General features: G+C 32.0%; 1 pseudogene; it reads right to left on the bottom strand.

The window, feature by feature from the left end:
* Positions 1 to 4,010: 4,010 nt before the first annotated feature.
* Positions 4,011 to 11,685, bottom strand: LOC143084250 (uncharacterized; annotated as a pseudogene).
* Between the last annotated feature and the right edge of the window lie 367 nt (positions 11,686 to 12,052).

Consider the following 12,052-nt stretch of genomic DNA (forward strand, 5'->3'; position numbering starts at 1 on the left):
ATCTGGTCCCATCTCATACTTTTGAATAGCATTTATAAAACGGTTTGAAAGACCTGACGAATTATTTGTTTCAATAATTTGGACGTCAGATTATTTATTTTCAAATTACCACAGAACAAACCATTTATTTTTGTTATGTTCTAGGCTGATTCTTTATTTTCAAAATCCTTCTGCCCCCCCTCCCCAGAATATCAAATGGTTGTCCCCTTATACCTGGTATTTACATTGAAGGTTCTGATATTTAACCTCAACCTCAACCTCAACCTCTTTACAGTGTTATCTCATACATGTAGTGATGTCAGTGGTATGATTCGGGTTTTTATACCTGGTATTTACTTTAAATGTTCTGATATTCAACCTCCAGAAACAGAGGCGGATTAAGGGGTGGGGCGGGGGGCCTGGTCCCCTTTTCCGTATAATATAGGGAATCACTGAAGCATGACCGGAACGGGCCCTCTCTTAGGCAGTCAGTGGGCCCCACTTATGACAATGTCTGGATTCGCCACTGAGAAACTCTCGTTTCATGTGTTACAGTGTTATCTCACATATGTAGTGATGTCAGTGGTATGATTCTTGTATTATACCTGGTATTTACATTGGACGTTCTAATATTTAACCTTCTCTAACTTGACCAAACTGCATTTCCCCGTCACCTACAACAATAATATAATAATTGGGCGTTGTTCCAGATATATTGCATCCCCTATATATTTGTTAAGCACATATTTGTAATGATAAAACATTCAAAAGGAAATTATACACATTGCTTAATATGATAAAATAACATAAAATGTACCGGAATTATAATCCAACCAATAAAAACATAGATATTTATGCAGGTATTGTGTCCGTTCTCCTTATGACTTTTTAATGAATGGAACAGTAAGTTATATCAAATGAAGACAGAACTAAATGTAAACTTTCTTTTCAGATGATTTAAAAAATTCCGGACCAAGAAAATTGTATGTTTCTTTGTCTTGCTATTTTCGTACAGATTTATTAATTTTACGTATTAAAATAAAGTGTGTTTCATTTTCAATATAGCTACCCCTTTCTTTTCCATAGCAATGATCACTTTCTCTCATTTTACATACAATTTTCGATTTTCAAAATTAATTATAAGAATGTACAATGTATTTGTATAATTCATATTTTGACTTAATTTTACTGTTACAAGGTCATTTCACTTTATCATCATCTTTTAATTTGATTTTTAAGAAAATATAGTTTATGGTACGTAAAAAAATAAGAATTCGAATTATACATAAAAATTATAATAAATACGAAATGTTTTATTTTGAATTTGAAATTTTAAAGTATTAACATACATGACATTACTATTTAATCAATTTATTTCCGATTGAAGAAAGTATGTTAAAAGTGATTGACAATAAGCTGACATCTTTGTTATTTACTAATCGAGAGCATAAGAGAGAGAATTAATTAACATTGCTTAATTAATAAAATTAAGAAGATGTGGTATAATTGCCAAGGATACTACTCTCCACAAGAGACCAAATGCCACAGAAATTAACAACTACATGTATATAAAGTTCACCGCACGGCCTTCAATAATGAACAAAGCTTATACCACATAGTCAGATATCAAAGGCCCCGAAATGACAAATGTAAAACATTTAAACGAGAAAACTAACGGCCTGATTTATGTACAAAAGTGAACATAACATGTCGATAGTTGTCAATTAACAAGTTTGAAGATACTATCCATTCTCTTACAATTCGTTTTTTTTTTGTTTGTCTTTTGTCTTTTTTGTTAGTTGTAGTTGTGCATACTTATGATGATTGGAATTTGTTACTCTATTTCCAACTCATTTATTGCTCCTATTTTGATCATTATGCCAAAAAGTCAGGTAAGCGAGATGTCGAACGCACATTAACATGTTTGCCCTTGCCACTATTGTAACTGCCAGTCCAAAGATTAAGAGCCTGGTATTTGAATTGTTTCATGTTTTGTCTTGCCTCCTATTACAGCTAATTATACGGTATGTGTTCTGCTCATTTGCGAATGCTTGGAAATTGTTAAACATTTATTTGTACAAATAAATTTTACAAAAATAATGAAATGTTGTCCATTCAACTCAATATGCGTAAACATTTATCATGTTTATGGATGTTGTTATGTTTCTCATGTAAGAAACTCCACACTAAAATTTACGACAAAAGAGACGATTTTTCGTTCCCTATTGTTAATTTTCCATTTTTAGAGGGTGATGTTCCTTTGGCACCATGTTACGGTGTTTATGTTTCACAACTTGTTCGCTATGCCCGTGTCTGTTGTAACGTTTTTGATTTTAACGAACGCAACCTATGTATTACTGGTAAATTATTTCACCAGGGATATCGTTACCATAAATTACTTAAAACCTTTACTAAATTTTTCCATAGATATAAAGTTTTGGTTTTGAAGTTTGGTTGTACCTGTAGAAAACTTATTTCAAACGGGATAGCACATCCTCATTTTTACGGAAATGTTGTTAACTTTGCCCGGAAATTTAGAATGATCCATGTAAACTTGTCGCTCCTTAAAATAAACTTATTCTAAAAGGTTACCTATTCAACACTGTAAAAGATCATTGAATATTGTTTTTATTGGTATAAATATTGACTTTGTTATCAGTAAATTAAAAGCTAACTAAATATTACTAGTATGTTATATACATATATATATATTCATGGATCTACAATCTGTCGATACCTGTAACTTCGCATTGTACAAGGTCATGTTTTTCTCTGGCTGTTTATGACGTCTTTACACTAAATCCATTGGATGTTTGATGTGTACGGATTGAGAGTTTAGTCTTAGATGCATGATTTTTTTATTAGTTGTTAGTGGCTTTGAACTAGCTGTCAGATAACTGCGAGTACTCTCAGATCTGTACATGTGCATTGCGTCTTTTTGAATCAGGATGTATTAGTACCCGGCCACGTCCACTTGTATTTTTGTCCATCTTATGAGTTAAGCCTTTTTCAACTGATTTTTATAGTTCGTTCTTATGTTGTACTGTTCTACCACTGTTCCAGTTTAGGGGGAGGGTTGGGATCCCGCTAGCATGTTTAACCCCGCCACATTATTTATGTATGTGCCTGTCCCAAGTCAGGAGCCTGTAATTCAGTGGTTGTCGTTTGTTTATGTGTTACATATTTGTTTTTCGTTCATTTTTTTACATAAATAAGGCCGTTTGTTTTTACATTGTCTTATCGGTGCCTATTATAGCTGACTATGTGGTAGGGCTTTGCTCATTGTTGAAGGCCGTACGGTGACCTATAGTTGTTAATGTCTGTGTCATGTTGGTCTATTGTGGATAGTTGTCTCATTGGCAATCATACCACATCTTCTTTTTTTTTTTTTTATATTAAACGATTTTCTCGCATTAACCCCTTTTTTTTAATATACTAAATTCTGAACTTTCTTTGTGTGCAACATACCGGCAAACTACGAAGGCACCAAAATCGGTTTATTTACATATCGTTTTGATATACAATTGCAAATCCTAACTGTGTTTTTTTCTCTTTTGTCAAAGTTTACATCGATGGACTTAAACACTTTTTTCAATTGACATTTTATAGTTTGTTCTTATATTGTACTGTTACACAACTGGCCCAGCAGTTGTTGAGGGGGAGCGCAACTTTAAACTAGTTTAATCCCGCAACATTCTGCATGTGTCTGTCCAAATTCAGGAGCCTGTAATTCAGTGGTTGTCGTTTGTGGTTGTATACTAGTATCAAATGTGTTTTTTTAGTTTTTCTAATGAAACAAATCTCTACAAGAGACCAAATGACACAGAAATTAACCGCTATGGGTTACCTTACGGATTTCAACAATGATCAAAGCCCATACCGCATAGTCAGCTATAAAGGCCCCGAAATCAGAAAAGTAATGTAAAACAATGCAGATTAGAAAACTGAGGATTAAATATCTATATTTTATCGGGAATGCTTTGTAATAAACAAAAGACATTCGAAATATTTCATTTATTATACTGATTTTCTTAGTTCAGTAACCATGCAGAAAATGTTGTTTTACCGTATGAATTACTGTTGATATGACCCGATCCCTCGTGGGTAGAGTGTATACGAACGTTAACACTATCATCCTTCGACGCATGTGCAACAACGGTACCGCTAACTGTACCATCGGTATTTGTGTTGCTAAGGTAAAGGAATCCGTAAACGGAATTATTAATCATTAACTGAGATGAATGTCTTGCAGAATACAATCTTACGACCCACACAAAAACGTAAATCCCAGAGGCCGTGTCAACGAAGCTGTCTTAGGACTAGGACATGTCTTAGGGTGGTCTTAGGACACGTCGTAGTCCTCAGTCAGGTTTACAAAAGTCTCCTAAAATAAGATATGTCCTAAATTTGTTCCTAAAATTAGGATATACAAATAGGTGTCTTAGGATAGTCCTAAAGGTTACAATGTCCTAAAACGTAATAAAACCAACAAATATAGTACACACTCAATACCAAAAATACTAATACAATATCAAACTATCATACTGTTATAAGAATTGAATTAAAAAATCAAAATATTTTCAATATTTGTTAAAGATTCAATTGTATTACATTAAATTATTTCGTGCTGTTTATTTTGAAACCTAAAAATACTATCATTATAAGCAACATTTTTTGTGACTAACCAATGCAAAACGGTGCAACATTAATTCAATTATTGGAAAAAGTTGACTTTTTTTTAACTAATCCTGATTCGATACATGTAATGAAATCGAGTGGACCTAAGTACAAAACTAGTTTATGTACTAATATTGCAGCACGAATATCGCATTTAACAAAGTTTTGTGACTATTAACTTTTGTTTTCGTATTAATTTCATTTATATGTCTTGTCATATGTAATAACGTATTTCAATGTATTTATTAGTATTACGTTAAAACTTTAACATTTATTTTGGGTTAATTGTTTCCATAAAAGAGTAGATACTAAAATACCATTTAATCGATGACATAGAAATCTCTGCATATTTTTTCAATTAAATAAATGTGTTAGGATGGTCCTAAGACCATCGTAGTTAGGATTGTCCTAAGAAAGCTTTGTTTTACATCCTAAGACATGTCTCAGACACGTCCTAAGACCATCCTAAATAATGTCCTAAGACATGTCTTAGGACATATCCTAGGATACTTTCATTGACATGGGCCCTGCAGGCTGTCTTTGGACAGGTTAACACGCCGGTATGACTGTTATATCCACTTTCCTGGTTTGTGTTTGCTACATAAAAAATCAGTCGACGACCAACTCCCGAGTTTCTTAATATTTTTGACATGAAGCCAGGAGTAAAATGCAAGTACTGTCGATTCGGGAGTTTCTGTACTGTGTTTTCCATGGTAATTTATAGTGACATCATACCGACCTGGAATTGTTTCAAAATTTTTATTGATAGATTTATTAAATTCACATGTATTGAGAAAGCAATGTTTTTTTCTTCTTTTATAAATAAAATGCATCACTTTCATAACTTAAGTCTTTCATTCAAAAATAAATACACATATAGTAAGCTACTTAACGCTAAAACTTGTGTTGTGCATTTTCATTCGCGCAACTTTCATTCACTCAGGTGATAGAACTAGCGAAGTTTGACCCCGATTCATATAGGTAAATGAAAATTTAAGAATTATGTAATGTAAAACTAAATTAATAAAATGACCAATTTACAAATATAGAAATCATATTATTGCACAAATAATTTATATCAAAACCATTTTCATGAGTGTTTTACAAAAGGAGCGTTATTTTAAGATAAAGCAAAACATGTACTAAAAATTAAAGGAATACAGAAATTGCGGACCCTAACATCAAAATTTAATTCTCCTCAAGGGTGTCTGAAAAAAAATGGTTAGTTTGGTCTTATCACTGGCAGTGAAACCCTTGCCAAAGTGGATTGTTATTTTGGCTGTGCAGGATGTGCAAGTACGCAGCCACGTTCGATCAGATAATGGACGTTACATATATATGTGTTTCGTGTTAATAACGTGCAACGCTCTCTACACCTCATGAACCAATGCAACAACTATATATGGGTCCATAGGTGTCCTGTTGCAAGGTTAAATGTCTGTCCCTATCCAATATACCTTCATTTTTCAGAGGTATTCAAAATTTCCCCGACATCGACCTGGACGATATATGTTACAGGTCACTCCTATTGTATTTATTGTTAATTTGTTTTTATCTTGCACAGGTCTGACATATTTGCCAATGGACGTTAAGCAACCAACAATCAATCAAACAAAGGTGAATTCCATAGACAATATATTCATAAAAGAACAACAGGAGTTAACGGTTACTCATGTTACCATTCGCATTAAAATGAAAAGAGAATAACATGAGACAACCCATGCTGTTGAAAATAACAGTGTATTTAACATAAGTAAAGTACGTTTATCAAATGCTACTTTTGAATATTGAAAACTACATGTACATACATTACTTATATTGTAAAGACAGTGTCACGCTCTTTGCCCGACGAAGAATACTTGCTGCAACCTTTTCAGGGAATGCGGGTGACTTGAGCAAATGTATCAAGTTTATTTCCACTTCATCATGGCAAATAAAATTTTTAAAACTTATATCCTGGTCAACACACAGGAGTAATTACTTAACTCATTTACGATTAGACTTTCACAAAAAAGAATAAAAAAAACAAGCAATCCATATAAAATATAACACGGACACGTAGTATTGATGCCATCTGATATCCAATTTTCATCAATTTCTATCTGTGTTTATATGTGTACTGCAACTGTAAGTTCCTGTTATCAGTAGAAGAAGAAGAAGAAAAAAGCTCATCACAAGGTACAATGTAAAACATGTACATGTACAAATGTACTTTAACATACAATCGAAGACGTTTTACATTAGGTGTCAGTGCAAAATTTATGGGTGTTATTTTCATTTCCGGGTATTCATGTTTCTCCATGTTTATAATGCCAATGTATTCAAGCCAAACAATGATTAAACAAGAATAGTTGCGATGAAGAAGAACGATTTCTAGTGTAGACCGGGTCTATGTTTTGAGGAGTTTTATCTTGAAAATTATAGCTGGCAAGGGATTTTTTCGTACTGCACGCGAACGTCTAGTTTTACATATGATTACAAAAAAGACATATCATTAAATGCGATACAACAATAAGATGGAATTACTATAGTATAACACAAATACATCTTAAAAAAGCACATATATATCATTGTTATTTGAAAGAAAACAATTGCGGTAAAAGTAAATAGAAACGTTGACAACTGCTTAATAATATGTGATAATTTCGTGTCCATATCTATTACCGTAACAGTGCATAATTCAGATTGAGACCAAGGTAAAATGGTTGAACAAAGTCCTTAAAAATAAACAATCTGTTTCAAAACTAGATTTACAATGGGCGTTTATAATAAAGACGTTTTATAAACAATCACGTTAATAAGTTATAAACATATGCGTAATAAACATTTGCGATTTTTATTGACAAATACACAACCAAACGATTCTAATGAATTACTATACGACCAAATGGACCAACACTTAATAGCGAAATCCGTCTAAAGTCAATATATTGTGAAGGAGTGGGAACTTGAGTGTCAAAAACGAATAATGTTATGAAGGGGGCGAACATATACATTACAATTTAACCCCTCTGCAGAATTGTTAATACCATTAAAACAAGTTATTATTCAGGGTTAGAGATCGGACCTTGTACTCAGAAAGAGTGCAGCATTTGTAAAAGTACTGGACGGTACAATGTTCATGTTTAGAAGAATGGCAAAGTTTCACAGGTGTAGCACATTGGACGAAGAAGTAGGACAGAACTTACAGTTTTTGGTGGGGTTCGTGTTATTTATGCTTTAGTTTTATATGTTGTGTCATGTGTACTGTTGTTTTTCTGTTTGTCTCTTTTTCATCTTTAGCCATGGCGTTGTCGGTTTATTTTCGATTTATGAGTTTGATTGTCCCGCTGGTATCTCCGGTCCCTCTTTTTAAAAGGTAGTGGCGTACAGGATATCTGATAAGGAGGGATGCCAAATTTACAAAGGTGCTTGGTAGTTCTCTGGCCATTGGTAAGCATATACGTAGATGTTACAATTGATAAGTGTGCCTTATAAGTAAGCTTGATAACTCAACGGTCATTATTTTAGTTTAGAAAGGTGCTTAATGATTCTTTGGACTCTTTTTAACAGAAAAAAAAACAAAAACGCGTACGAAGGTCTTTGTTGCTTCAGTCAAAACAAGAGCAAAGTTTACATGTTGCTTCGTTCATTGGGCATTGTTAAACAGAAACCACAGATTACTAACATTCTGGCTAAACAGCTAAAAATAAAACAAATTTGGAAGAATGATATACTGATCCAATAAGAACTAACACTTTGCAACTTTCTCAACTTTTTTGTAGTTTCCAAAAGAAGGATTAATATACGTTTAGGTAACATGCAATTATCTTAAAAAGTTTTTTTTTCCTAATGAAAAAGAGGTTGCCATGGCGTTAGCAGATTTGCTCGACTAATAAATTATTCAACGTCCCCATGGGCATCTTTTAAACATTTCAAAAATCTTGCTCCTTCCGATCCCTTTCTTTCCCCCTTTCCCTCATCATCTTTTGGCATTGTTACACAGGGTAATCGTCAGATGTTATTTAAATTTCTTGAAAAAATAGCATCCAACATCTTCTTTTAATAACATAGATCACTGTTTCAATATTCCAGTAATAAATCTTCACATTATTCTTTTTTGTAATGATCGTGGATACTTGATACTGATGTTCACATGTCCTTAATGACGACATTTATAACATGGATATTCGTGTATGTTGCTATCATGATTATCCTAGCTTTGATTATCACATGTAAAAAATGATTCGCTCGTTGGAAAATCAGGAAAATAAGGACTATATATATATTAGACCGTTGTTTTTCCTGTTTAAATAATTTGTCATTATTAATTGCTGGGACCCTTTATAGCTTTCTCTTCGGTGTGAGCCTAAGCTCCGTAGTGAAGACCGTACCTTAACCTATAATGGTTTACCTTTATAATTGTGACTTGGATGGAGAGTTGTCTCATAGGCACTCATACCACATTTTCCTATATCTATTTTAGGAAATATTTTTATTGTGGTGTTGGTCATGTTGTTGTATAAAAAGATATATAACAACCAAGTGATTAATGATTGCTTATCTGCATCAAATAAAGATACATTTTAATATTGTTATATACTTTTATTCTACAAGGAACAAAATCTTAATACAAAAGCACTGATTATATATACAATTATTCGTAACATATACGATAAAAAAAAAAACATCCAAATATATATACAAGACACATGAGTTTAAAATAGAAAATTGGGTGGGGTGATTTTTTAATCTTAAATGATTTTTATTCACTCGAAACTCTTGATTCATATATATCTGACACATATGTATTTGTAAAACATGTATCGGTTTGATCTTTAAGTCACATGTTGATTTTTATATTCTAAACATTTTACAAATTTGAATCTTTCACATACTTACATGACACATTAGATTTAATCTTTTCGTCACACATGACACATATGATTTTCATATTTTACTCACATATGACACATATGATTTTAATATTTTACATACATATGACACATTTGAATTTCATTTTTCACTCACATATGACACATTTGAATTTCATTTTTCACTCACATATGACACATTTGATTTTAATATTTTATTCACATAAGACCCATTTGGTTGTAATCGTTTACAAAAAGGACACTGGATTGCAATTCTTTGTTGCTGCTAGCTTTTCATCATACATGATTGAATGTCCCTTTTTACACATATTATCTGATATGTCTATTTACTCTATCATGTCTATTATGAGTAATAGATATGATTTCTGGTAGATTCACATTACTATCTCTAAAGAATAAATGTGCATGATAAACGAAAAAAACAGTGAATAATTCCATAATATTATTTATAATATGAACAATAAATTGATGAAGGATAGTGCTAAAATCTGCCTCTTTTTTTCTACAATGATATAGATAAAATTTGGCAAGTATCCGTAAAATGATAGTGCTATAATATATCAATTTGGTTTTATTCAATACAATAAATTTTTGTTGGGGCCCTTTATAGCTTGTCATTTAAAAATAGCCAATCCCGGATACAAGTGTACGAGCATCGGTATATGATCTTTCAAATAATGGCGATGGTGCTAAAATATGTGAATTCTCTGTTTAATAATAACAATGGTGCTTAAATATGTGAATTCTCTGTGAAATAACAGGGATTGTGCTAAAATATGTAAATTCTCTGTCAAATTACAGGGATAGTGCTAAAATATGTAAATTCTCTGTCAAATAACAGCCATGGTACAAAAATATGTAACTTCTCTGTCAAATAACAGCGATGGTACAAAAATATATGAATCATGTGTCAAAAAACAGCGATGGTGCTAAAATATGTAAATTCTGTACAATCATAGGGTATAATCTGTCAAGTAGATGAAAACAAATAGTGCTCACATTTGCTAATTAAATATATAACATGTACAGTGATAGTTCTTACTTTTGTAAGTGATAAATTTTATACAAATAGAATATAAACTATAATAATGACACCATTCGTTATCGATGGAAGCGCACATCATAATATATCTGAACAGTAAAGACATGAACATATCACTGTATTACTTGGTATGAACTTACTTATAAGATTTTGTTAGGGTAAAAATAAAACAAGTTTATTCAGCAAATACGACATGATTCTATTTCATGTTAATGATCCTTAATAGTGGAAATTTAAAAGAAAACAAATACGTAGAATACATTCATTTATCTATCTTATGGTTATTACTTTTGGGAGAGGAAAGCTTACAGCATAATAAATCCATTGTCACATGAATATGTCTTGCATGTATGTAAATTTGATAGTACAATGGAAATGTGGAAAATTAAATGGCAATACTGTAGTAGGTAAAGTATTCAAAACATTCAAAGTCAACAAACCATGACAGAAAGTTCAGGACCCAATGATCTTCACGAATAACAGTCGTCCAACTTGATACAAAATAGCTATGACGTACGATTAGTGATACATCTTAAACTGGCCTAACCGAAGGTTTTACACACAAATTTGCAAATATTTAGTAAAAAAACCATGACCGACAGGACGAAGCTAAATAATTCCGATGTACATGAGATGTGTCAAAGCAAAATGACTGCATACCAAATATCTGTATCATCAATCTATCAATAGTGGTTCCGCTTGAACTTACCTAACTATAAACCAATATATTTTTGACGCCGTACTCGGAAACACAACGCCTGAGTATCGTTCTTCCAAATTTGTCCAGTCTAGTCACAAAATAAAAGATAACAATTCATTTGATGGAAGTTCAAAACAAAACCACACAATATGACCATGTAAGAAAATATTCTCTTTGTGTCTTTGAGAAACCAGAGTTTGTATTTGAACTATCCAATTGCTGTAAAGTTATGCATACATCATCGAAAATCATCAAATATAAATCAACTCTTTACGGCAAACCACTTTGATCACCAAGATTAAAAAAAAAATATATGGGTGTCATATTTATCAGCACATACAGTAGTTTATGTTTGCAATAACCCTTTCAATATTAATAGTACTTAGTGTGATTCTCTGACATATACTTATCATTTCTTGGCTTTTAGAAATGCGTGTGATAACATGCTTAATAGTTATATCTCTCTTAATTCACGCAGCTAATTTCACAAGCTATTTAAATGACAACCTATCAACATAGATAATTTTAACCGAATTGTTTCATTTAATTAGTCATAGAATCAAGTTGAACAGATAAAAGGTATCTTAGGACACACTATGTTTAATCATTTAGTTTTTTTTTTTTTTTAAATAAGACATGTTCTAAAAAATATATATTCAACTAACTAACATAAAGCGTTCAATTCTGAAAAGTATATATAGTTTATAGGATACAGGCCATACAGGGATTGATTGTCATTTCTATCCCAAATAGTGTTAATGTTCATTACAAGAAGTATTT

The sequence above is a fragment of the Mytilus galloprovincialis genome, chromosome 7 (assembly GCF_965363235.1).
Source record: "Mytilus galloprovincialis chromosome 7, xbMytGall1.hap1.1, whole genome shotgun sequence".
NCBI lineage: Eukaryota > Metazoa > Mollusca > Bivalvia > Mytilida > Mytilidae > Mytilus > Mytilus galloprovincialis.